We start from the raw sequence: 23,109 nt of genomic DNA on the forward strand, positions 1-23,109 counted from the left end.
TTTGGGGGGGCTCATTAGGTTCGATGAGATCTTGAAGATAGAGACCCCATAATGGGATTAGTGCTCTTAGAAAAGGAGGAAGAGATCCCAGAGCTTCCTCTCTCTGCCTTGTCAGAATATAGTGAGAAAGCAGTCATCTGCAAGGGAAGAAGGAAGAAGGCCCTTACCAGAGCCTGACCATGCTGGCACCCTGATCTCAGACTTCCCAGCCTCCAGCACCATGAGAAGTAAATGTCTGTTGTTTAAACCACTCAGTCTGTGGTATTTTGTTATAGCAGCCCAATGTAAGATATATTGTGTGTGTGTGTGTGTGTGTGTGTGTGTGTGTGTGTGCGTGTGTGTGTGGAGATGCCTTTATTGGACATGAGGCCTCATACAGGCAGAGATGGACATCATTCTGAAAGCAGGCTTACACATCTTCCAAATTTAATTCTCAATGATACATCTAATCATGGCAACATCATTGCCCTCTTTCTCTCACTTATATCCCATGGGATCTGACTTTGCAATGTGCTTCTTGGCCAGGCCTTCAAGGTCCTCCATAAACTACCCTACTTCTAGCTCTCCAGCCTAATTTTCCACCATCCTTTTTCGTATATCTGATGTTGCGATCACCCCTATCGCCCCACACTTTCCGGCCTGCTGCCTGGTGGTCCTGCTATTCCCTTCAATGGGAATGTATGTCCAAATCTTACCAAACTTCCAAAATGCTGTTCATCTCCTTTCACATACAGTGTTTCTCCTGATCCTCAAAGTAGCTCAAAGATTTTAAGACAAGTAATATGAACCCCACTGTATGGATAAGGTTCAGAAAATAACAGCTGCTTGCCCTTACTGAGCACTAAGTTTGTGGCGGCCCTGTACTAACGGTTTCTCTACCTCATCGAGTTGAACCTCCGTGACGACACTGTGAGTTGGGCACTAACCTCCCATTCATAGTTGGAGAAACCGAGACCTAAAAATGTCAAATAACTTGACCAAATTCACATGGCAGGTTGGGGAACTACGATTCAAACAAGTCATCTGCTCAGCATCCTTGTAAATAACCCCCATGCTACCCTGCCTTTGGAGTGGTTATGTCACTTGTCCGAAGTCATATCATTATTAAGTGACAGTGGAATTGGGCCTGGAGACTTCTGACCCTTTCCACCATACATGTTGCCTCCCTGGTTCAGTGTCACCTCAAGAGTCTTTTACAAGGTCCTGAAAGGAAGTAAGTGCCTCATTTTTGAGTCCCCAGTATCACTTGGGTTCTTATAAATGTTACCTTTTTAAAAAAAAATGTGGTAAAATATACATAACTTATCATTTTAACCATTTGAAGTGTTCAGTTCAGGGACATTAAGCCCATTCACACTGATATGTAGCCATTACCTGCATTCTTCTTCAGAACTTTTTTCATCTTCCCAAACTGAAACCCTATCCCCATTAAATACCGACTCCCCATTTCCTTCTTCCCCCAGCCCCTGGAGATCACCATACTATTTTCTGTCTCTATGAATTCAATGACTGGCTGCCTCATATAAGTGGAATCATAGAACATTTGTCATTTTGTGTCTGGCTTACTTTACTTAGCGTCATGTCGTCAAGTTTCCCCCATGCTCTGGCATGTGTCAGAATCTTTTCCTTTTTAAGTCTGAATAATAATATTTCATCATATGTGTGTACCACATTTTGTTTATTCATTCACCCACTGATGGACATTTGAGGGTGCTTCCACATTTTAGCAATTGTGAATAATGTTGTTATATACACAGGTGTCTAAGCATTTGAATTTTTGCCTTCAGTGGTTTCAGGTATATACCCATAATGGAATTGCAGTATCATGTAATAATTATAATTTTAATTTTTTAGTATTTTTTAGTTTATTTATTTTTGAGAGAGAGAGAGAGAGAGAGAGAGAGAGAGGGACCAGGGAAGTGGCAGAGAGAGAGAGGCAGGGAGAGAATCCCAATTAGGCTCCACACTAACATTGCAGAGCCTGATGTGGGACTCGAACTCACAAACCATGAGATCATGACTGGAGCTGAAATCAAGAGGATGCTTAACCAACTGAACCACCCAGGTGTCCCTATTTTGAATTTTTCAGAAACTCTCTTTCTGTTTTCCACACAGGCTGTACCATTTTACATTCTCTCCACACAGGCTGTACCATTTTACATTCTCACCAACAGTGTGTAAGGCTAACTATGTACCATTGATTGATTGATTGACCGGGAGAGGGCACCCAGATATGAACCAAGGACCTCTTGATAAGCAGTAATATGTACCTTTTAATATGACATCTAGAAATGTATCTTAAATACTCTGTTCCTTGAAGAAAAGATCTTTTGACATTCAACACCTGAACAACACTTTATATATAATTTATGCTTAGAAAATATTTTGTCAAATAAATGAATAAATAGGGTATCAAAAAATCACTGTCTTGAAACAAGGAATTTGCTTGTATTTGAAATGTACTAAAATCTTCAGAGAAGATCCAAATAGTTTCTGTAGAGTGTGCCTAGAGAGATTTTTTTGAAACTGGTGCATAAATCCAGAGTTTCATTTCTTAAAAACAAGTGGTCCCACAGTATATTTCTTTTTCTCTCACTAGCTTCTTGTCAGCACTAGGTTCATCTCCTAGTCCTGTTTCTTTTCTAGACTTACAATAAAACTGATTTAAAGTAAAAGTTTCCTTAAGAATTATGCTCCAATATGCTGATCTGAAAATAAATTTTCCAAAAAAAAATTTTTTTACCCATAAGGGGACCATCAAAGATTTCCTGGTGATATTATTTCCTAAGAACTTATACACAGGTTATAAACTTGCTCTGTCAGAAGCGACTCAATGATACTTTTGATTATCATCCATTTTGAATTTCTAGGTCAGATTTTAATGCAGAAACAATTAAAATGGACTCATAAGGCCTTTTCTTTTATTATTTTTAGTAAAAACTGTGTGCTACAAGGGACAGTACTGTTCAAGTGTATATTTAAGATTTTATGTTTTAGAAACAAACTCGTGGATTATGTTCCTTATAATGTTCTTCCTACTATGTTACTGCTCATTAGTACAATAAGGTGGAAAGAGGAAAGGAGGTGAAACAAGTAAATGATGCATCACAAAACCATAAGATACATGCAAGAGAGAGGTTAGGTATTTGCTAAGATGAAATTTTATAATCTTTGGGAATTTGGGACAACTGTGATCATTCAGAGCAGTAAAAATCATGTTTTAGGTAGTTGCCCAGCACGAATAAGATCCCACTTCCTCTTGAACCTCACGCCTATTCCTTTGAGTCTCCAAACCCACATTTCCTGCCCCAGGGCCCAACACTCCTAGCCTTAGCTTATTAGACCAGGGATGAGCACTTGCCTAGAGCTAAGCCAAATCCGATTCTCTTCTGGGGACATCCCCTTGCACCTGGAAGACCCTGATGTGTTTGCTGGCTACTTGAACTGGGGACTTGTAACCTCCAGACCTCTGGGTCAGTCATGTTTAGTCAACTGCACAGGGAGAAGTAGAGAAAGCCACTTGTAAACAGAACATTTAGGGAAAGAAGAATGTGGCCTGGAAAGGGGTGGGGGTTTGAGAGACAGTGGGCAGGGAGCTGGACAGCTCCCAGGGTTCTGAAAGCTTTCCAATTTCTGGTTCCTGTGGTATCTGGGAGTCATTCAAGAGCCCAGACTTGACTGGGCCACTACAACCTGGGTCCCTGCAGATGGTTTAATTTTGAATCAGGTATATATCTGGGTTAGGGAAGAGGGTTAAGCCCAGGGTTGAAGCTGGGTGGGGTGTGATCAGGGAGGTTCTAGGGAATCTGACTGGAAGAACTGGAGAAAGGCAGAGGCAGAAACCCTGAGGGGAACTGGAGGTTTGAGGAGAGAGGGACGGATTCAGTTGTGCAAATGGAGCCTATGGAAACTGCAGAATGACCAGGAGTGATGTGCAGTGGGCACTCGTTGTTCCATAGCTCAGGAGAGTGGTCAGAACCAGAAGAAGAGTTTTAGGAATTATTAACATGTCAATGGTGTTAGTGATGACAGTTAATGAGATCACACAGGGAGACTGTGAACAGTGAGACAAATGAGGGTCCATGACAGAGCACCAATAATTTGGGGACAGATGAAGAACAAAGGAGCCAAATAGGACACTTGCAGTGGGAGAGAGACTAGGAAAGCATGGCAGCACAGAAACCAAGAGTGTTTTAAGAAGAGAGAGGTCAATAGATCAACTGAGTTAAGGTCTACGAGGCATCCACTGGATTTAATGGTGTGAGCATTGGTGCCTTAGTTTGAAACTATCTTAGTGGAGTTGGGGTGGGGGGCAGAAGCTTGATGGAGTCAACGGAGGAATGGAAGGTAGGAGATCTGCACATGTGAGGAAGGGGTTGATTAGTAGACAGCTCTTTGGAGAAATTCAGCTGTCATACAGAGGAGAGAAGGGACAGGAGCTCAAGGGCAGTGTGGGGTTGGAGAGGAATCCAAAAGAGATTGAAAATGTTTCAATACCCCCCAGGGAAAAGCTTGTAGGAGGAGAAACAGAGAGGTGGACCCCAACAAATAATGCTCTCTGAAAGTAGAGATGCTGGGGTTCATGCCAGGGTGATGCTGCCCTTAGTAACAATTTCAAAGGAGAGGAGGAAGAAAGCAGGAGGGAGCAGAGGGGAAGGCTGAGCTTCAATGTAGCACTAATGACAGTCTTGATGGACCTCCTGGGAGGTCCTGCAGAGTTGTCCCAAGTTGAGCCAAGAGGTATAGGCCTTTATATTCTGGTACTCACCAGCCATAGGATGCCAGCTTTCGTGGCAGGAAAGGGCATGGCCTTGAATAAGGTGACTTTCCACGGGTGAGGCAATTCTTACAGGCGCCTGACAACTGAATCCCATCTCTGCATGGCATTCCCCACAACCAGGGCAACAAACCCATCAGTGAAGAGGAATCGGACTGGGGGAGCATAACACAATTCGTCTCTTTTACCAACAATATAAAGTTTAAGTTCCTTGGCCCTATGTTCAACTCCCTCCATTATCTGGCCTCTGCCCACCGCTCCAGGCTTCTCATCCACCTTATAATACAGACCCGTTCCTCATATTGACCCCTCTGTGCCTTGCACAACTCTGATTTCTCTGATTCTTCCTTCAGAATCCATCTCAGATGTTGTTTTTCTGGGACTGCTTCCCTGATTCTCCCAGATAAGAGTAAATCTCTTCCCCAGCGCCTGGGTGGCTCAGTCGGTTAAGCATCTGGCTTTGGCTCAGATCATGATCTCATGATTTGTGGGTTCAAGCCCCATGTCGGGCTCTGTGTTGACAGCTAGCTCAGAGCCTGGAGACTGTCTTCAGATTCTGTGTCTTCCTCTCTCTCTGACCTTCCCCTGCTCATCTCTCTCTCTCTCTCTCTCTCTCTCTCTCTCTCAGAAATAAATAAAGCATTAAAAAAAAGAGTAAATCTCTTCATTCTCTCTCCTACCTTGTGTATATTTCTCTTTTTTTGCACTTAATTACCCTATATTGTCAGTTATCTCTCTCCCTGATTAGGTTATGAGCTCTCTGAATGCAGGGACACTATGTGAATGATTTCAGTCTCCCAGCCCCATGTGCTGGGCATAGAGGAAGAGCTGAGTTACTATTAGCTAAATGAATATGTGAGTTAATTTATGAATAGATGAATGAATTAATGAGTTGCCAGAATCTGAGCTTAGTGAGCTGACTAATCTGGAGGCTAGTGCCAGGGAGAGTCAGCAGCCATCTAAACAATAATGCCCAATGTGCATGGTGAGCCCTGGTCCAACCCATCTTGAGTTGACAGCCAAGAGGTCTTCCCTGATAGGTGGAGGCAGTAGGATTTCTGGGAAACAGTGATCCACAAAAGGAAGTAGCATTTTATTCTGAGAAGAAAGGAGAAGGGGCATTAGAAAGGGATAGTGAGATATTTTGTTTCAATGGAAATAAGGCTTCAGCTATTGGCCATGAGTGCAAAGCTAGGTTATGGCCACAGAATCCTGGAGTAGTATGGGCTGGCAGTGTGGGGCCCCGGTAAGAGCCTTGGACTAAGGGTACAACTACTACCAGTGGGTTTGGGAAAGGGAGATGACAGCAGGAGGACAAGTAGGGCCAGGTCTCCCTCAGGCACACTGCATGCTGAGCTCAAGGAGAAGACAAATCCTGGGTTCATCAGATCCTGTTGGATGTGGGCTGGGTACTAATGACCCTACTTGGGGTAGGGTCATTTCATGGTCTGGCAGATTCTTTCTTCTCTACTTCCCTCCGCAAATAATTGTTTTCTTTCAGTATTTTCTCATTTAATCCTCACACTACCCTTTAATACTGATAATTTATTTATTTAATAAACACTAATCTAGAACTGACCATGTGCCAGGCACTGTTCTTACTGTTTAACAAATATTACTGGATTTGATGTTCACAACAGCACTGTGAGGTTGATAGGTACTTTCATCCTGTTTTACAGTTGAGGAAATGGAAACACAGGGATTGAGGTTACATAGCTAGCAGGTAAATGATTGTTTGCACTTTACACAATATAGGGGTTTGTTCATTCATCAAGTAGTTATTGGTAGCTTCCCTTGGACAAGGCCCTGGCTAGGCTGAAGGGTACCGTGCCAACTAAGCCAGGGCAAGTCCCAGCTTTCAAGATGCTCACAGTTTGGGTTCTGCATTCCATTCTGCTAAGGCTTGGTGATTGCAGGTATTCTTCAGGGATGCTTCCTGCTTATTTGTCTAGAAATTCTTTGTCGTTAAGCCACCTTAAAGATAGAGACATCATCCTCAAGCCCTCTTATCTGCTTCCCTGGCAAATACTTAGCTTGTCTCTACCCAGCTGGTTCTGGTAGGAAGAAAGCAGAACCCCAACTCTAGAAGTGAGTGGAATACTCAGTTTCCAGCCATATCTTCTTAGCTTTGTCCATACTGTCTCCTTCACTTGGAATGTGGTCTCCAACAATTCATCCCTGCCAACCAACTTTGACAACAGCAGCTCTGAAGAGACTTTCTTCGACTGTCTCTAGCCTACTATGACAACCCCTTCAGTGTATGCTTACTGAGGGCATTGTCTTACTTACTTCTCACAACAATTCTATGAGAAAGATCTTATCATCTCCATATTATAAATAAGAAAAACAAAGCTCAACAAAATGAAAGAACTTGCCCAAGGTCGCCTACCTAAATAAGTAGCAGAGCTGGGATTTGAACCCATATCTGTCTGACTCTGAAGACCAAGCTGTGTTCTCTTTATTTTATTGCATTAGAAATTTATTTCCTTCACATATACAGAATATAAAACCTATCTTCACAATGAATAATGCCTCTCTGCTCTCATTTTTTCACACAAAAATTAATGACCACTTCCTGAAAAAAATGGAAATAAATCCAGAAGCCCACACCCCTAACCAGGGGACTACACCACTGCTGCTTAAGCTTTTGTTTCTGGGATCCTTGGATATTCAGCATATCTTCCACAATTATGCAGTTGCTTATGGTCCTCAGTTGTTTCATGTGTGAGTTTCTTGTTTGCTCAGCTTGATTTTTATCTCCTGTGATGCACACAGTAAATGCATAATAAATGTTTGTTGAATGAATGGATTTTACATGTATCTTGCTGAAATATACGCAGCTCCATTTGATTCACTAGAGTGGCATACCCAAACAAGAAATAATTTTTCTTAATGTGTCCCTTATAAATTGAACCCGACCATATTTGATTAATTTCACATCATGCATTTTTATTGCACCAATCACTCTGGTATCAGGTCATATTTATTTTAAAAACAGATTCACAAAGGGTGCTGGGCTGGAGTGACAGTGTAAATATGTTAATAATAAAAATAATACTAAAGATATTTTACTGGAAACTCTCGCATGCTAATGATGAGTAAGTGCATTCTACAGAAATATGTTTGATTTACAATGCAATTAATTTCAAAAAGATTCAGATCCTATACCAGATCCTCTATACTTAGATAATGAAAACTAAAAATGAATATTCAGGCCGTAAAATTAGACGAACAAAAATCACCTTAAAAACCTTTAGCATTTTAGTTAGAACAATAGTCCAATCACTGAAAATGATGCCATTGTCGGATCAAACGTGTCCAGATTAGGACGATCCTCCCGGGTAGCCGCAGTGATTTTGCACAGCGCAGACCATGCGTGCACCCTGTGCAGCCCTCACGATGCAAGACACCGCATATTATCCAGTGACCGAAGAGCCCCTGCTCCTTCAATCATGCGACGAAGGCTTTGGGGGTTTCTCCTGCAGGAGGAAGCAAAGTCTTTCACGTCAACTCGCGTTGTGGGATGTGTGAGCATTTCCACAGTTCGGTGTTTGGCCCCATCCTTAGGATCCAACTAAAAAGGAAATGCATCCTTATTCGCTATTCAAACTGCAAGAAATAAAAAATGTGCTTCATTTGGTATTTCATCACTTAGCTCAGATGTTCTAAGAAAGCGTGCATTCTTATGCACTCTTTGGGGAAAGATGCCCATTTTTGTAATAGGATTTATAAAGTTGACTCTGCCCGCTTTGTATCCAAGAGGGGAAGAAGCAGATGCTGCCGAGCCATACGCACCGCGGGGATCTTCCCGCCAGTGCAAAATGGTTGCGATTTTCCCTCATTTATTGAGGCCAGATCTGCTGTGAGGTAGCAGACACCAGACTTGTAGCTAGAACTACTTTGGCTTATTAAACAAATCTTATGTATAACTTGGGTAAAAAAAAAAATACAGTTTTAATTAAAAAAAAAGAGAGAGATGCCAACTGGAGATAGACCTTTTTATATTTCTCTGGCAGCAATTATTCATCTTAAAAGAAATACTATAGAGTGAATTATCACCATTTTTGTTCAAATAAACCCACAACCATCCAAAACAAATAGGAAGGGACTAAATGGGGCCTTTAAAAAATCTCACAGCTTAGTAGCCAAATTATATCCCCCGATGGGGACCAGAATCCTGGAGAAGAAAGTAACAGAAGACACAACATAAGAGCTTTTTGTTATAAGCTTTTCAGTATTACTTTACCTTTAATCACTGTGCACAATTACTTTGAGAAACATAAAATTTTAATTTGAAAATAAAATAATAAGGCGATCTACATCAAATGAAAAAATATAAGAAAAATCGAAACTAAATGAAGGAAAACGCATAAATGCTTTCTGGTTGGTTTTCCATCAGCCCCTTCCGGTTAGAAACCATCTTACTCTTGGGTATTCTTTTAAATGTGAAAGAATGTGAAAAGGGGGGAAGGAGGGAGATAACTATTTGCACTCAGGAAAGTCTGTGTTTTCAAGGGATTTTTTGAACTCTCAATGCTCAGATCGAAAGTCAGATGCTCTACCAATTAGCCAGCGAGCCAGGTGCTCTGAGGAATGTCTAATATCAAATGATTAGTACAGCTCATCGCCACTTAACCATCCCTCCCATCTGGTCTTCACAAGGTCTTCATGTGGGACAGACAGGTGTACTATGATGGGGGGGGGGAGTGGAGCTTTGTGCACACCTGAGTTTAAATCCCTGCTCTGCAGGTGATCTTGAACATTTTACTTAACTTCTCTAAGCCTCAGTTCCTTATCTCTGAAGTGGGTACAATTATAGGAGTTACAGCTTAGGGCTAGTGTCGGCATTAAAGGAGATGGTGCATCCAAAAAAATATTATTTAAGTATTCCATAAATGTGAGGGGGAAATTCCAAGCCAAGTCTTAAAGTCTTATTTTTATAGCATCTTGTGTGCAACACATCCAAATCGCACCATTTTCTTTTTGATAGTAAAGTTCTGCTCTTTATTCCATGTTTCCCTTCATCTCCCTTCACTATCCTCTCTAGGGTTTTCCTTTTTTCCTCTGAGCGGCATGCTTCCTCCATGCTGCTATCTGCCTCCTGAAAGGCAGCAATGACCAACATGACCCATGTTTTACCCGGAACATGGAAGAATTTATACTAAACATGTTCCTGCTTTTTTGGTTTTTAATGACCTTGCCAGTTAAGAGAACTAACTTGCTTTCTCCCCACTGTGGGTCAAAACATTAAGCTGAATTGTTGAGTTGCCCGATTCCCCCACTCCCATCCCCACCAGGAAGCAGGGGGTGGGCAGACAGGGGTGAGTCCTGTGGGACCGTGGCGGGGCTCTGGCTACAGCTGGGTTTTTTATCTGTGAGGTTGGAAGGCAGAGAGAGACTGGAAGAGCAAGTCTCAAAAGGGTGCCATTTGAAAAAGCTTGTCAGAAGGCAGGAGGCAAAAAGCAGCAGGGAAAGGGCAAACAAGAAAGATGGGTCTGCCTTGGGGTTGGGTCCTGACACTGGGTGTCCTTGCCCACCTCCGCCTGTGACACCCCAGCCGGAGGGCAGGAAGTGTTCACTTGATGGGTCAGAAGCGTGGCGAGACTGGATCTAAACCACTGCCACATCATAGAAAAGAGCTAATCTGTTATAACACAGAGTGGTGGTGAAGGGCCCCGGGCTCGGAGGGTTCAAATCCGGCTCTGCCCTTACTGGCTATGCTTTGGCACATATTGCTTTTCTATTCCAAACCTCAGGTTCCTCACCTGATGTAAGATGGGGAGTCGTTAGAATACTTACATTAGGTTCCCATCCGTAAAATGGAAATTGTTAGAATATTTAATTCTTAGGGCAATTATGAGGATTCAAAAACATCATACTTAAAAAGTACCTCACTAACAGGGCACCTGGGTGGCTCAGTCAGTTAGGTGTCCGACTTCAGCTCACGTCATGATCCCATGGTTTGTGGGTTCGAGCCCCACGTAAAAATAAACATGAAAAAAAAGTACTTCACCAAGGATTTATCATTCTCCAGACAGCTACGTTTCTACTGAAACTTTGCCAATCAGTGAGCCACCTCCAGCCAATTTACTTACTTAAAATTGTAACTCATTCCAGGACTTCCAGTTTTATCTTCCTCCCATAGCTCATACCACTCACTTATTTTAGGTATTACTTATAAATAATTTCAATATCATTAGTCTCCCTCCCTTAGAATGTAAGCTCCGTGAGGAGAGTGTTTTTGTCTTGTTTTGCGCACTGATTCCATCCCTAGTACCTAGGACAGTGCCCAGCCGGATGCAAATACATTTAGTTGTTGAATAAGTGTTGTCCAACATTATTATTATCCATTCCAGAAACTCTTGACAGCCCCTCGAGCAGGGGAAAAACAGGAAAGGCAAGTGTAAAAAACTCTAAGTAGCTAATCATGTGTAAAACTTGTAGCAGGTTCTTGGTGGAGCTTTCATATTTGATCTTTCACATCAATCACACAAACATCCTGGAATCTTTAGGATAAAGATTAAAGAGGAGAGACAGAAGCCATGACCAGCTGAGATTCGAGGTATGGAAGGGACCCAATTATTGTGCTGATCCTGGGAGGGGAGACTGAGGCACGAAGTCGGATTCATCTTGGGGATCAAGAGCTAGTTTCTATGACTGAAAGCAGCATGTTTTTCTTTTAAAAGTTTATGTTCTTCATCTATTTTATGACTGTGCAAGTAAAATTGAGCTTTGCAATATTATGCAAAAGATACAGGTACCCCAAGCCCCCAATCCTTCCCTAGGGAGAGTCACTGTAGTGTTTGTGAACGTCTGCGGGCCTCTGCCAAAGCATTTGTAGAGATGTACAGATGTATATCTATTTGTATAGATGGATGTGTACATGCGCATATTTTTTCACAATATACATGCTACCACACTCTACATGCTACTATTCAAATGCCTTTTATCCTCTGTGCTATGTGTGTTATATTCCTGTGTGTAACTTGCTAAAGATCTGTCAGTTTTTGATGGCAGCTGTTGTTTTTAAGTTAATGATGAACATCCTTAAATGTTTTATTTATTATTTTTTTGAGAAAGAGAGAGACAGTGTGAGCAGGGGAGGGTTAGAGAGAGAGGGAGACACAGAATCTGAAGCAGTCTCCGGGCTCTGAGCTGTCAGCACAGAGCCCAATGCAGGGCTCGAACCCACGGACTGTGAGATCATGACCTCCCCCTTCAGTCCATGGTTCGTTTTCAGTATTTAATAGTCTTTCATGGTTTGTGTCCTTCACTCTCCCCAGCTCTCTTTCCCCCTTCCTCTCCCTGTGGTCCTCTGTTAGGTTTCTCCTGTTAGACCTATTAGTGCAAACATATGGTATCTATCCTGAATCACGAAGGTTTTAAAATAACAGTAGTTGGGGGTGCCTGGGTGGCTCAGTCGGTTGAGCATCCAACTATAGATTTTGGCTCAGGTCATGATCCCAGGGTTGTGGGATTTTTATTTTTAAATGTTTATTTATTTTGAAAGAGAGAGAGAGAGAGTGCGAGTGAGCATATGTGTGCACACGTGCATTTAGAGGAGGGGCAGGCAGAGAAGGAAAGAGAGAATCCCAAGCAGGCTCCATATTGTTAGTGCAGATCCAAACTTGGGGCTCCATCTCATAACTGTGAGATCATGACCTGAGCTGAAGTCAAGAGTTGGACACTTAACCACCTGAGCCACCCCAGCACCCCTCCCCCCAGGGTCTTGGGATTGAGGCCCTTGTTGGGTTCTGTGCTGAGTGTGGAGCCTGCTTAAGATTCTCTCTCTCTTGAGGCACCTGGGTGGTTCAGTTGGTTAAGTGCCTGAATTTGGTTCAGGTCATGATCTCAAGGTTCACGAGTTCAGGCCCTGCATCAGGCTCTGTGCTGACAGCTCAGAAACTGGAGCCTGCTTCAGATTCTGTCTCCCTCTCTCTCTCTCTGCCCCTCCCCTGCTCTAGCATATTCTGTCTCTTTCTCTCTGAAAACTAAGTAAAACATTAAAAAAAATTTAAACAATAGTCTCTCTCTCTCTCTCCCTACCTCTACCCCCCCCTCTCCCTTTCTCAAGTGTGTGCACACACTCTCTCTCAAAGAGTTTAAAATAAAATAAAATAAAATAAAATAAAATAAAATAACACTATTTGGGTCCCAGACATCTTCTTAATGCCAGGGCAACTTTAGCTTTCCTGGATTGTGTAAATTCCAGCACAGATCATATGCGCATGTGGGTGCTTAATAAATTCTCATTGAAGGTGATGATAATGAATTGAGATAAAGAAAATCCAAATCTACGCTAGGGATATGGTATGTGGGGTGGAATACCTTAGAAAGGAGTCCCTAGGAGAGAAGCCTAAAGGAGGGAGGTTACTTCTACTGCATCATGGAGAAAAGAAAGGTATGGACAAAATAGCCATCTTCAAACATCTAAAGAGATATTGCTCATGTGTTTTAAACATCAGTTCTTGTCTACTCAGGACAGGACATGAGGGAATTACGTTAAATGGGAAAAGGAGGCACTTAGATTATCTATCAATGGGGGGAAAATCTACCTGAAAGGATTGTGACATGATGATGATTTTGAGAAAGGATGTGGTTATTTTAGGAACAGGGGCTGTGTATCATTATTGGGAACTTGGGGCTTCCAAGTCAGCCAGTTACTAGCTATATGATCTTAAGGAACTGATTTCATCTTTCTCAGGGTCAGTTACTTCATTCATTAAATGGGGATAAGAACAGTATTTATTTATTGGATTGTTGTGAGGATTAAGTCAGATTAGGTATATAAAGGCATAAGGCATATCTGTGCCAGGCACAGAATAAGGGTCAACCCGTTTTGCACTGCTGGTGGGAAGGCAAACTGGTACAACCACTCTGGAAAGCAGGATGGAGGTTCTTCAAAAAATTAAAAATAGAACTACCCTACAACCTAGCAATTGCACTACTGGGTATTTATCCAAAGGACACAGGAGTGCTGATTCGAAGGGGCAATGCACCCCAATGTTTATAGCAGCACTATTGGCAATAGACAAAGTATGGAAGATCCCAAATGTCCACTGATTGATGAATGGATAAAGAAGATGTGGTATAGGGGTGCCTGGGTGGCTCAGTTGGGTAAGCATCAGACTTCGGCTCAGGTCATGACCTCACAGTTTGAGTTTGAGCCCTGTATTAGGCTCTGTGCTGACAGCTCAGAGCCTGGAGCTTGCTTCAGATTCTGTGTCTCCCTCTCTCTCTATCCCTCCCCTTCTCACACTTTCTCTCTCTCTCTCAAAAATAAATAAACATTAAAAAATTAAAAATGGAATATTACTTGGTGATCAAAAAGGATGAAAATTTGCCATTTGCAACAGTGTGGATAGAATTAGACTGTATTATGCTAAGCAAGATAAGTCAGTCAGAGAAAGACTATTTTCATTTGACTTCACTCCTATGTGGAATTTAAGATACAAAACAGATGAACATAAGGGAAGGGAAGCAAAAATAATATAAAAACAGAGAGAGAGAGACAAACCATAAGAGATCCTTAAATACAGAGAACAAACTGAGCGTTGCTGGCAAGGTATCAAGTCGGGGGATGGACTAAACGGGGGGTGGGCATTAAGGAGGGCGCTTGTTGGGATGAGCACTGGGTGTTACATGGAAGTGATGAATCACTAAATTCTATTCCTGAAATTATTATTACACCATACGTTAACTAACTTGGATTTAACTTAAAAAATATAGATTTTACATAAGAACTAGAAAAAAATCAATTAAAAGAAACTAACATAGCCCAAAATATGGATTGTTTTGGGAACATTAAAATTAATTAATTTTGTTAATTTTTTATTCAGGTACTTCCAATGTGTGCAGACTTAGGGTAGCTTTTTTATAATTTAACCTGAAACTTACGCAAATGCATTTTTGAAGACAAAGATGTAATTTTCAGTAACTTTATAAAGTAAGTTATATCTAACTATTTTTTTGTAGTTGGTTAAGAGTATAGTAATAAAAGCTTTTTAAAAATGAAAATAATAGGGGCTCCTGGGTGACCCAGTTGGTTAAGCATCCAGCTTCGGCTCAGGTCATGATCTTGTAGTTTGTGGGTTCAAGATTCGTGTCAGGCCCTGTGCTGACAGTTCAGAGCCTGGAACCTGCTTCAGATGCTGTGTCTCCCTCTCTCTCTGCCCCTCCCCTGCTTGCTTTCTCTCTCTCTCTGTCTCTTGAAAATAAACATTAACAAAATTTTTAAAAATTAAAAAAAATACGGTTCGATCGATGATTGATGCCATTCATTGCTATCAGTCAACGCTGATAGCGTCCAGAAAACAAAACAACCACAAAAACAAATACCAGCACTGCTCTACACCTGAGCATAAGCTGTCTTGTGAGACTTACAGTCTCATTAAAAACACATGCGAACACTCAGAAAGTGAAATAAATATAAGATGAAAGCCATTGAGTCAGGGGGCGCCTGGGTAGCTCATTCAGGTAAGCCTCCAACTCTTGATTTCCGCTCAAGCCATGGCCTCATGGTTTGTAGTTCCAGTCCCACATGAGGCTCTGTGTTGACAGTGTGGAGCCTGCTTGGGATTCTTTCTCTCCTTCTCTCTCGCGGCCACTCCCCAGTGCACATGCTCACTCTTGCTCTCTCACTCAAAATAAATAAATATACATTTTAAAAACAAAATGAAATAAATAAAAGAAAATACTAGAGTCAACAGAGTGAAGTGGTTAAGAGCATGGAGTAAATAAAATATGTGAGCACTGAGAATAGTGCCTGCCACCTAGGAATTGTTTGCCATCGACAGAGCAAAACCACAGGGCAAGATAAGGTCGATTTTTAAGGAAAAGCTTCAAGAGAGACCTATAGGAATTCTCAGGTGGGAGAAATTGCTCCAAATGAGCGTGCCCCCAAACACACAGATGAGTAAGGTTTGAATGCACTAATCTGTAATATGCTTGATAAGAAGGACTTTGGGCTTCTCAAGCAATGGGCAATTATTCACTATTTGGATGTTCTAAGCTTTTATTTTTAAAATAATTGCTGGCCCTCCTTTGAATAACCTACTTGTCAGCTTTGAAGAAAGACATTTCTTTCTGATATTTTGAATATACCCAAGAACCAGTCCTCTATATTGCGATTGTGTTCTATAAACTTTACTTCATAGCAATTATAACTCTGCAGCACATTTAACTTACTAATATTTATTGAAATATTTTTAACTGCAGAAACATTTTATGTTCACTATTATTTATTAATGCCGTTTTAAAATATTACACATAAAATTTATTCCAGTGCACATTAGTAAATAAATTATGCTTGTAATTTCTAATGCATTTTTAATTATAAATTTATCCATGTCTACCTTTATTTATGATAGTGGTGTCTCACTGTTGAACATACTGTATATTAATGGAAACACTGTTAATTATGCATTCTTAGAAGTTGCATTCGACAACACATACGAGTCTGTTTTTTTACATCCTAGGTCCTGTTAACATCAATTAATTTAGGAGTTGGCACTCACAGTACTAGCTAACCTTTAGAGCCAGAAAAGACACTATTAGGAGCTGGTTCTGGGCCTGAATTTGAGGAAAGGATTTCAATTCTATATTAAATGTAGCCAGAGAGATGCTATAGAATTCCAGCCAGATGTTTCATTTTCACCCTGAGTATCTAAAAAGGGATAGTCACAAGCAATAATATTCAGCCCCAAAACAACAGAACAAAGCTCAATGAATCTCTGCTGACCCCCAGAACTGATCTGTGCCTAAATTGTATCTCCAAAGTGTTGCCTTAGGATTTTCTGGTTGGTTACTGTGGTGCTTTCCTTCTGCCCACCAAACACAACTTATCGTAAACAATACCTTTGCCTTAAAAAATTCTTTGCATTTATGTTATTTTAATTTTTAAAAATGCTACATTGCTCACTTCTTGGGAGCTTCCTTAAAATAGTTTGGATGGATTTTTGACACTTAATTTACTGTTGTTCTGAAATTGCTTTGTACCGTCAGAGTATAAATGCCTATGTTTTCCCTGTGGGAGGAAAAAATATATTTCAAAAGGAGAGGAAACCAAAACTGGGGAAATAGCAGGGAAACATATTCATATATATAAAATATTAAGAACACACATTTGCTGAGAAACTAGAAGGTGCTTCTGTTTTCCCACAGCTCCGGCAGGGCTTGAAAGAGCATTACTTTCATCCCATTATGTTTACTCTCAGCTTGTTGTCTTAGACGTGGCAAAGTGCTATTTTCCATGTGCAAATTCTGCTTATACAAAAAAAGATTTTCAATTGCTTCAATTCATGTGCACGTTTTGAGCATCTTTTCATTTAATACGCATTTTACCAAGTGTTTGTGATGTCTTAAGATTTTAGTGTAGAAGAAGAAATAACAAACATTCCTTTGCTTATGGCCTGTCAAGAGGACAGATGTATATCAAAAGAACAGAAAATGTGATAAATGTTGAACACAGAGAATGAGGCACTTTGTGTGGCCTAATAGGGAGAGGTGATCTGGGAAAGCTTCCTGAAGGAAGCAGTATGTGACTTGGGTCTTCAAGAATGAATAGACTATACTTAGAAATAGTTATAATGTGTGCATGTGTGTTTTAAAAGCATATCAAGGTTTATCCTTTTATAATATTGCCATATGTGTAGCATGTGTAGAAACCTAAGAAGGCCACTAGAGAAGACACAAGGTGCCCTGAGGAACATCTCCAGCCATCTTAGACCTTCCAACCATTCTGGCTGATATTCACTGGAAGGCAAGACTGGCAGAAGAACTGCCCACCAACCCACAAAATTATAAAAAATAATAAATGGTTGTTTTAAAGCCACAAAGAAGAAGGAGGAGGTGAAGGAAAATGGGGGGAGGAGGAGGGAAGGAGAAGGAAGAAGAAGAAGAAGGGAAGTTTACTGAGTGGAAATGGATAACGCAACTGCAGTTTGAACAGGAAATAAGGAAAGCAAATGCATAAGGGACCTGATGCTTGCTGCCCATCTTCATGTGCCATGCCATAAAAGCTGGCATTTACAGAACACTTTCCATATGCCAGATAATGTTCAAAGCAGTGTCCACACATCACTTCACTGAATCCTCACAACAACCTAGATGAAGGAACTGAGATTTAAAGAAGGCAAATAACTTAGTGAAGGCCACATAGCCAAAGGGTGTCTTTGAACCTCTGTCCATTTCCCCCATTCTAGTCCTAGGGACTGAAAGAAAAGGAACCGCCATTCTCTACCATGGTCTCCTTTCCAGTTGGAACTGAAGTCTATGAAACCTAACTGTCCTGGGTATGCTGAAGTGCTGGTCCCTCTGCCCTCATGTCTACTGGAGTCCCCCATCTGGCCCCTGGCCCAGCACCATCAATGTATTGTAAAAATATAATTTTCTGTTTATCAGCTGTGATGGTCCTACCTCCACGTACTCCTGGACCAGGAGAGAAGTCAATGTATGCTTTGCTCTTGAATGGCATTCCTCCTCCCAATATAACTTCCACTTCTTAGAGGCTAAACCATGCGGTTGGTCTGTCTTCTTGCCTCTTGATCTACCTACCTTCCCAATGCCATTCCAGTTAGCTTACTTTTTACCCTGTCTATCCATCATCCTGGGAGCTATAGCGGTTTACATGGCATCTCAGTTCTTTGTCTCTATTCTACTTCAGCCAGGACCTCACTCTCACATGGCTTTTCATCTGTGGTTATTAAGATAGCCATCTCTGAGGATAACCTCCATCTTCGTGCCTTGCTCCATTAGTGACCTTCGTTGCATATGTTCTGGGACTTGCAGGCCAGTGACATAAGCCTTTCTGGAATTCTCTTACCTATCCAGCATCCATTCTGTGGCCCTTTGCTTTAAGCATTTGAGAGGGGGTGTGTGGCATGGAGCTCAACACAGGGCTTAAATTCATGACCTGGAGATCAAGACCTGAGCTGAGATCAAGAGTTGGATGCTTGACAGACAGAGCCAGCCAGGCATACCAGTTTAAAAAAATATTTTACTTTTGGGGGGCGCCTGGGTGATTCAGCTGGTTGAGCGTCCGACTTCAGCTCAGTTCATGATCTCAGGTCTGTGGGTTCGAGCCCTGCATTGGGCTCTGTGCTGACAGCTTAGAGCCTGGAGCCTGCTTCAGATTCTGTGTCTCCCTCTCTCTCTGCTCCTCCCTCACTCATGCACTGTCTCTATCTCTCAAAATTAAATAAACATTTAAAAATTTTCTTTAAATATTATACTTTTATTTTTATTTTTTTAAGTTTATTTATTTGGACAAGAGGGGGGCAGTAGAATGAAAGGGGGAAAGAGAATCCCAAGTAGGCTCAATGATGCCAACACAGAGTTCAACATGGGGCTCGAGCTCATGAACAGCGAAATCATGACCTAAGCCAAAATCAAGAGTTGATCACTTAACTGACTGAGCCACTCAGGCATCCCTAAAAATTTTATTTTTAAATAATCTCTATGCCCAGCTTGGGACTCAAAACCACAACCCTGAGATCTAGAGTTGCATGCTGACCTAACGAGCCAGCCAGGTGCTCTTTTTTAAGCACTTATAAAAGCTAGTCTTAAATTCTTTGACCCCATCACACCTGTCTGGCAAAACTGCTTCCTTGGATTAACCCAATTGCTTCCTCTTTGTGTGCCTGTATCTTGACTTTTGACACTAACAGTTTTAGAACAATCACGCAAACCATTATATAGTATTGCTGTAAATTCAGAGTCTCCATTCTCAATGGGGGTCCCCAACATTGTCCTTGAAATCTTATACTTCCCTGCCTTCCAACTTGCCTACTCTTTCAAATTCAATCAAACTTAACTGTAAGTTTCATGATGGTGGAGTCCCTCTTTTTTTGTTTTTCACCATTGAATCTCCAGTGCCTAGGATAAATTTAATACATATGTACTCAGTAAGTATCTGTTTACTGACTAGCTATGGTCCAGTCTCTATTCTGTGCGAGTTATATGCATTAATTCATTTAATCCTCATGATGACCCAATGAGATTAGTGAGGACTTTTGTCTTTCCATTTTATAGATAAGGAAATTTAGAGGGAATGTTAGAGAATGAAGTCACAAAACTTGTAAGAGGTACAGTCCCTTAGAACCTGTAAAACTTTAGGGGGTCCAGTTGATTTCAGTTTTAGATAGGTTAAGTTTTATGTGTCAGTACAGCAGCTGTACTTCAGGCCAGAGCTCAAAAGGGAAGTGAAAATGAGGATTAATACTTAGGAGGGGACCTGGTGACCTCGGATTTTCAAACCTTGTTCACACACTTGGCTTTAGCAGAGTGCCTCCAGCCGGCACCTAACGGAACTGTGGTGCTGTGTGTGCAAGAGCGCATTTGGGTATTAAGGTGCTTTATTTCTTTCTCTGTATAAGCTAGATCAATCTCATATTTGAACAGATGGGGGAGGAGCCATGGTGTATTTGTTGGTGACTTTAATATTATGTAATGATGTTCCAGGACTGAAATTCAGCCTTGATTTTCTTTTTCTTTTGCTAAGCTGCATTTTTGAGAGGCTTTCTGGACTTTCTCTGGAGAGATAACGTATCACAGCACCATTTGGGTCCTTTCCTTTCTCCGAGGCTTCCCCCCCACTGATTCTGTCAGGAGAGAGCCCTCCAACAGTGAGCTCCTGTTCAGCTCCAGTCCTCTTCTCTCATGGAAATCTCCCTTCAGTTCTTAAATTTTTTTTTCATTTATTTATTTTAAAATGTTTATTTATTTTTGAGAGACAGAGACAGCGTATGAGTGAGGGAGGAGCATAGAGAGGGAGACACAGAATTGGAAGCAGGCTCCAGGCTCTGAGCTGTCAGCACAGAGCCCGACGGGGGGCTCAAACTCAGGAACCGTGAGATCATGACCCGAGTCGAAGTCGGACGCTTAACCGGCTGAGCCACCTAGGCGCCCCTTTTTCATTTATTTCTGTGGATGTATAGTTGAGACCCAATTCCCTGCTCTTCTTGAGGAAGAGAATTATTTCCATTTTACAGATAATAAGGGTAACGACTAACGTTTTCCAGGTATTTCTGTGTCAGGCATTGTGCTCAGTGCTTTAAAAGCATCATCCAATTCGATAATCACAGGAATACACTAAAATTGGAACTACTGTATGGATGTGAAAACTGTGAGTCAGATAAGAGAGGTGTCTTTTCTGAGAATACACGAGTTACAGTTGGCATCTGAACTCAAGTCCCAGATCTTTGTGACCCAGAGACAAAGCCGCCTCATCACTCATTTCTGGATGAATCGAGGACTTTGTTTCGGAGTTAAGAGAAGATTTGAAGGAGAGTGCTAATGTTGATTTCTATCCAACGCAAATACAAGGGTTGATGCCTGCGCTAGATTCCCAGCTAATCTCTGACTCAGTCCTTAGCCAGACCGCTGCAGTGCAGCGCATGCGCAGGTCCTTTCGTTCGGCCCCGCCCCCGGGGAGGGCTTCACTCCTTGCTCTCTGCTCTGGGGCTTGCGCACTACGTCCCCAGCCAGCGGCTTCCCCTCGGTCGGGGACTTCCGGTGCGCGGGGTGCGGTTCCGGGTCGTGGCGCGGCTCCGGGCAACGGGGTTGCGGCTCGGCCGGCCGGCGGCGGCGAGCAGTGGGGGCATGAGGGCGAGCTGGGAGAGCGGGAATTGAGCCGGCCGCGAAGAGCGCCCGCCCCAAGGAGTCCGCGAGTGAGGAGCCCTGGGCAGGGGGCCGAGAGGCGCGGGGAAGCCGGGCTCTTCCCTCAGGAACGTGTCCCGGGCCCACCCGGCCCGTAGTGTGGCAGCAGCTTCAGGTAAAGGTTGCCCCAGAAATTAGCTCCCTCGCTCACTCTCCCGTCAGCCCGTGGGGCCTGGAGGCCCTCCTCACTCCTCCGCTCTGGGTGCTGCCCCGGAGGGGAGTGTGCCTGGCCCTTCATCAGGGCTTCTGAGTGAGCATCCGTTTCCTGGTCCTTTCCAGAGCCGGAGGCTGCAGCGAGCCTGACACTGGGGGGGTGTGATTGGGGGAGGAGAAGCCTGTGGACTGGGTAGTGTTGGGAGGGGGATGGGTTGGCTCCGGCAGTTTCTGGCCCTTCCACTCTGCAACATCTAGGTATCCTGATCTTCGTAACACGGAAAGAAAGTTTTAAAGCATTGTCTGTGTGGTCCCTGGTTCCTAGCGCCCCTTCTCCCCGGTTTCCCAAAGGGGTAAGCAGCCCACAAAACTTTTTTTCTAGCTAGAATGCTGCTGGGACTTTGATACAGCTTTTTGTTTATGAGTGTGGCAGAGTCTTCTAGATCTGGTTAAGGCTAAGAAAAAAATATGTAGTTTAAACAAGGGAATTACTTTAACCAGGGACCCAAAAGTTGACTCAGAAATTGGTTAAAATTTTATTCGTAATGAGTGCAAGTAATTTTTGAAGCCTGTCACACAGTACTTGGCACTGTGCAAAGAGTCATGTTACAGACCACATCAGTTAAAGTGATCATTTTCATTCTACTTTTCACAAGGAAAAGGGGGTGGTTACTAATTTAAAAACTTCCAGAACACGAAAAGTTGGCACCATGTTATATTCCTCATTCTTTGAGTCCACAGGAGGTGCTTAGTAAATGCTGAAAGAGTTCTTGATGAAGCATTGATAATCGTGTTCATCTTTTCCAGTTTACACACTTGCAAGTTTGCTGGGGCCTGTGAGGCATGCCCGTGGCCCCTTTGTCATTTAGCTTTGTGCTCATGTCTACTTTAAACTGCTGTGATGCCATGCTGTCCTCACATTCCTCTACACCTCTTGATCTGGCTCCAGCAATGCTTGACAAAGTCCCCTTCCATAATTCCCTAGCCTGATCCTTTACTTTAGATAAGTATGACCTCAAATTGCCTTTGTTTTTCTCTCTGTCCTTTTTTTTTTTTTTTTTTTTTTGGTAGGACATTCTCCCTGCCTAGGTTTCTCCTTTTCTGTTCCCATCTATTGAGATGTTACTCAGGGCCCAGCTGAAATTGGTCTCCCTCAACCAATCTGAGACAGTCTCAATTGGAAAAGATTTCTTTTTCCGGAATCCTATAAACACTCATTATATCTACAGTAATTTTATTTAGCAAACATATACTGAGTGTATATATGTATATTTGTGTGTGTGTGTATATAAATATAAATATATACATATATATTGCAGGTATCATGCTAGATAGTTTGTAGATAAATAAGACTCAGTGCTTGGCTACAGGGAGCTCAATTTAGTGTGAGGGAGAGATAAGGAAATAATTCCAAGATCAAGGGATAAGTACACTGTGTGAAGGCTTGTTCTGTGACACTGTGATGGTACAGAGGTGGGGTGGGTCATTGGCTTTTGAGAAGTGTGCTGTGGTCAAGTAATGTG

The 23,109-nt window shown here is 42.2% G+C and overlaps 1 protein-coding gene across 8 annotated transcripts in view; it reads left to right on the forward strand.

The window, feature by feature from the left end:
* Window positions 1-21,285: 21,285 nt before the first annotated feature.
* The window catches only part of MAPKAP1 (MAPK associated protein 1), a 240,090-nt gene continuing 238,266 nt past the window's right edge, over window positions 21,286-23,109 (forward strand). For 3 of the 8 annotated variants that reach the window (XM_029919356.1, XM_029919362.1, XM_029919357.1), the window contains exon 1: window positions 21,288-21,548. The gene's annotated coding sequence lies outside the window, so the exon portion shown is untranslated. Of the gene's footprint in view, window positions 21,549-23,109 lie in introns of all 8 variants that reach the window. The other 5 variants (XM_029919360.1, XM_029919359.1, XM_029919361.1 and 2 more) reach the window with 3 other exon arrangements.

Source organism: Suricata suricatta, chromosome 13 (genome assembly GCF_006229205.1).
Source record: "Suricata suricatta isolate VVHF042 chromosome 13, meerkat_22Aug2017_6uvM2_HiC, whole genome shotgun sequence".
NCBI classification, from domain to species: domain Eukaryota; kingdom Metazoa; phylum Chordata; class Mammalia; order Carnivora; family Herpestidae; genus Suricata; species Suricata suricatta.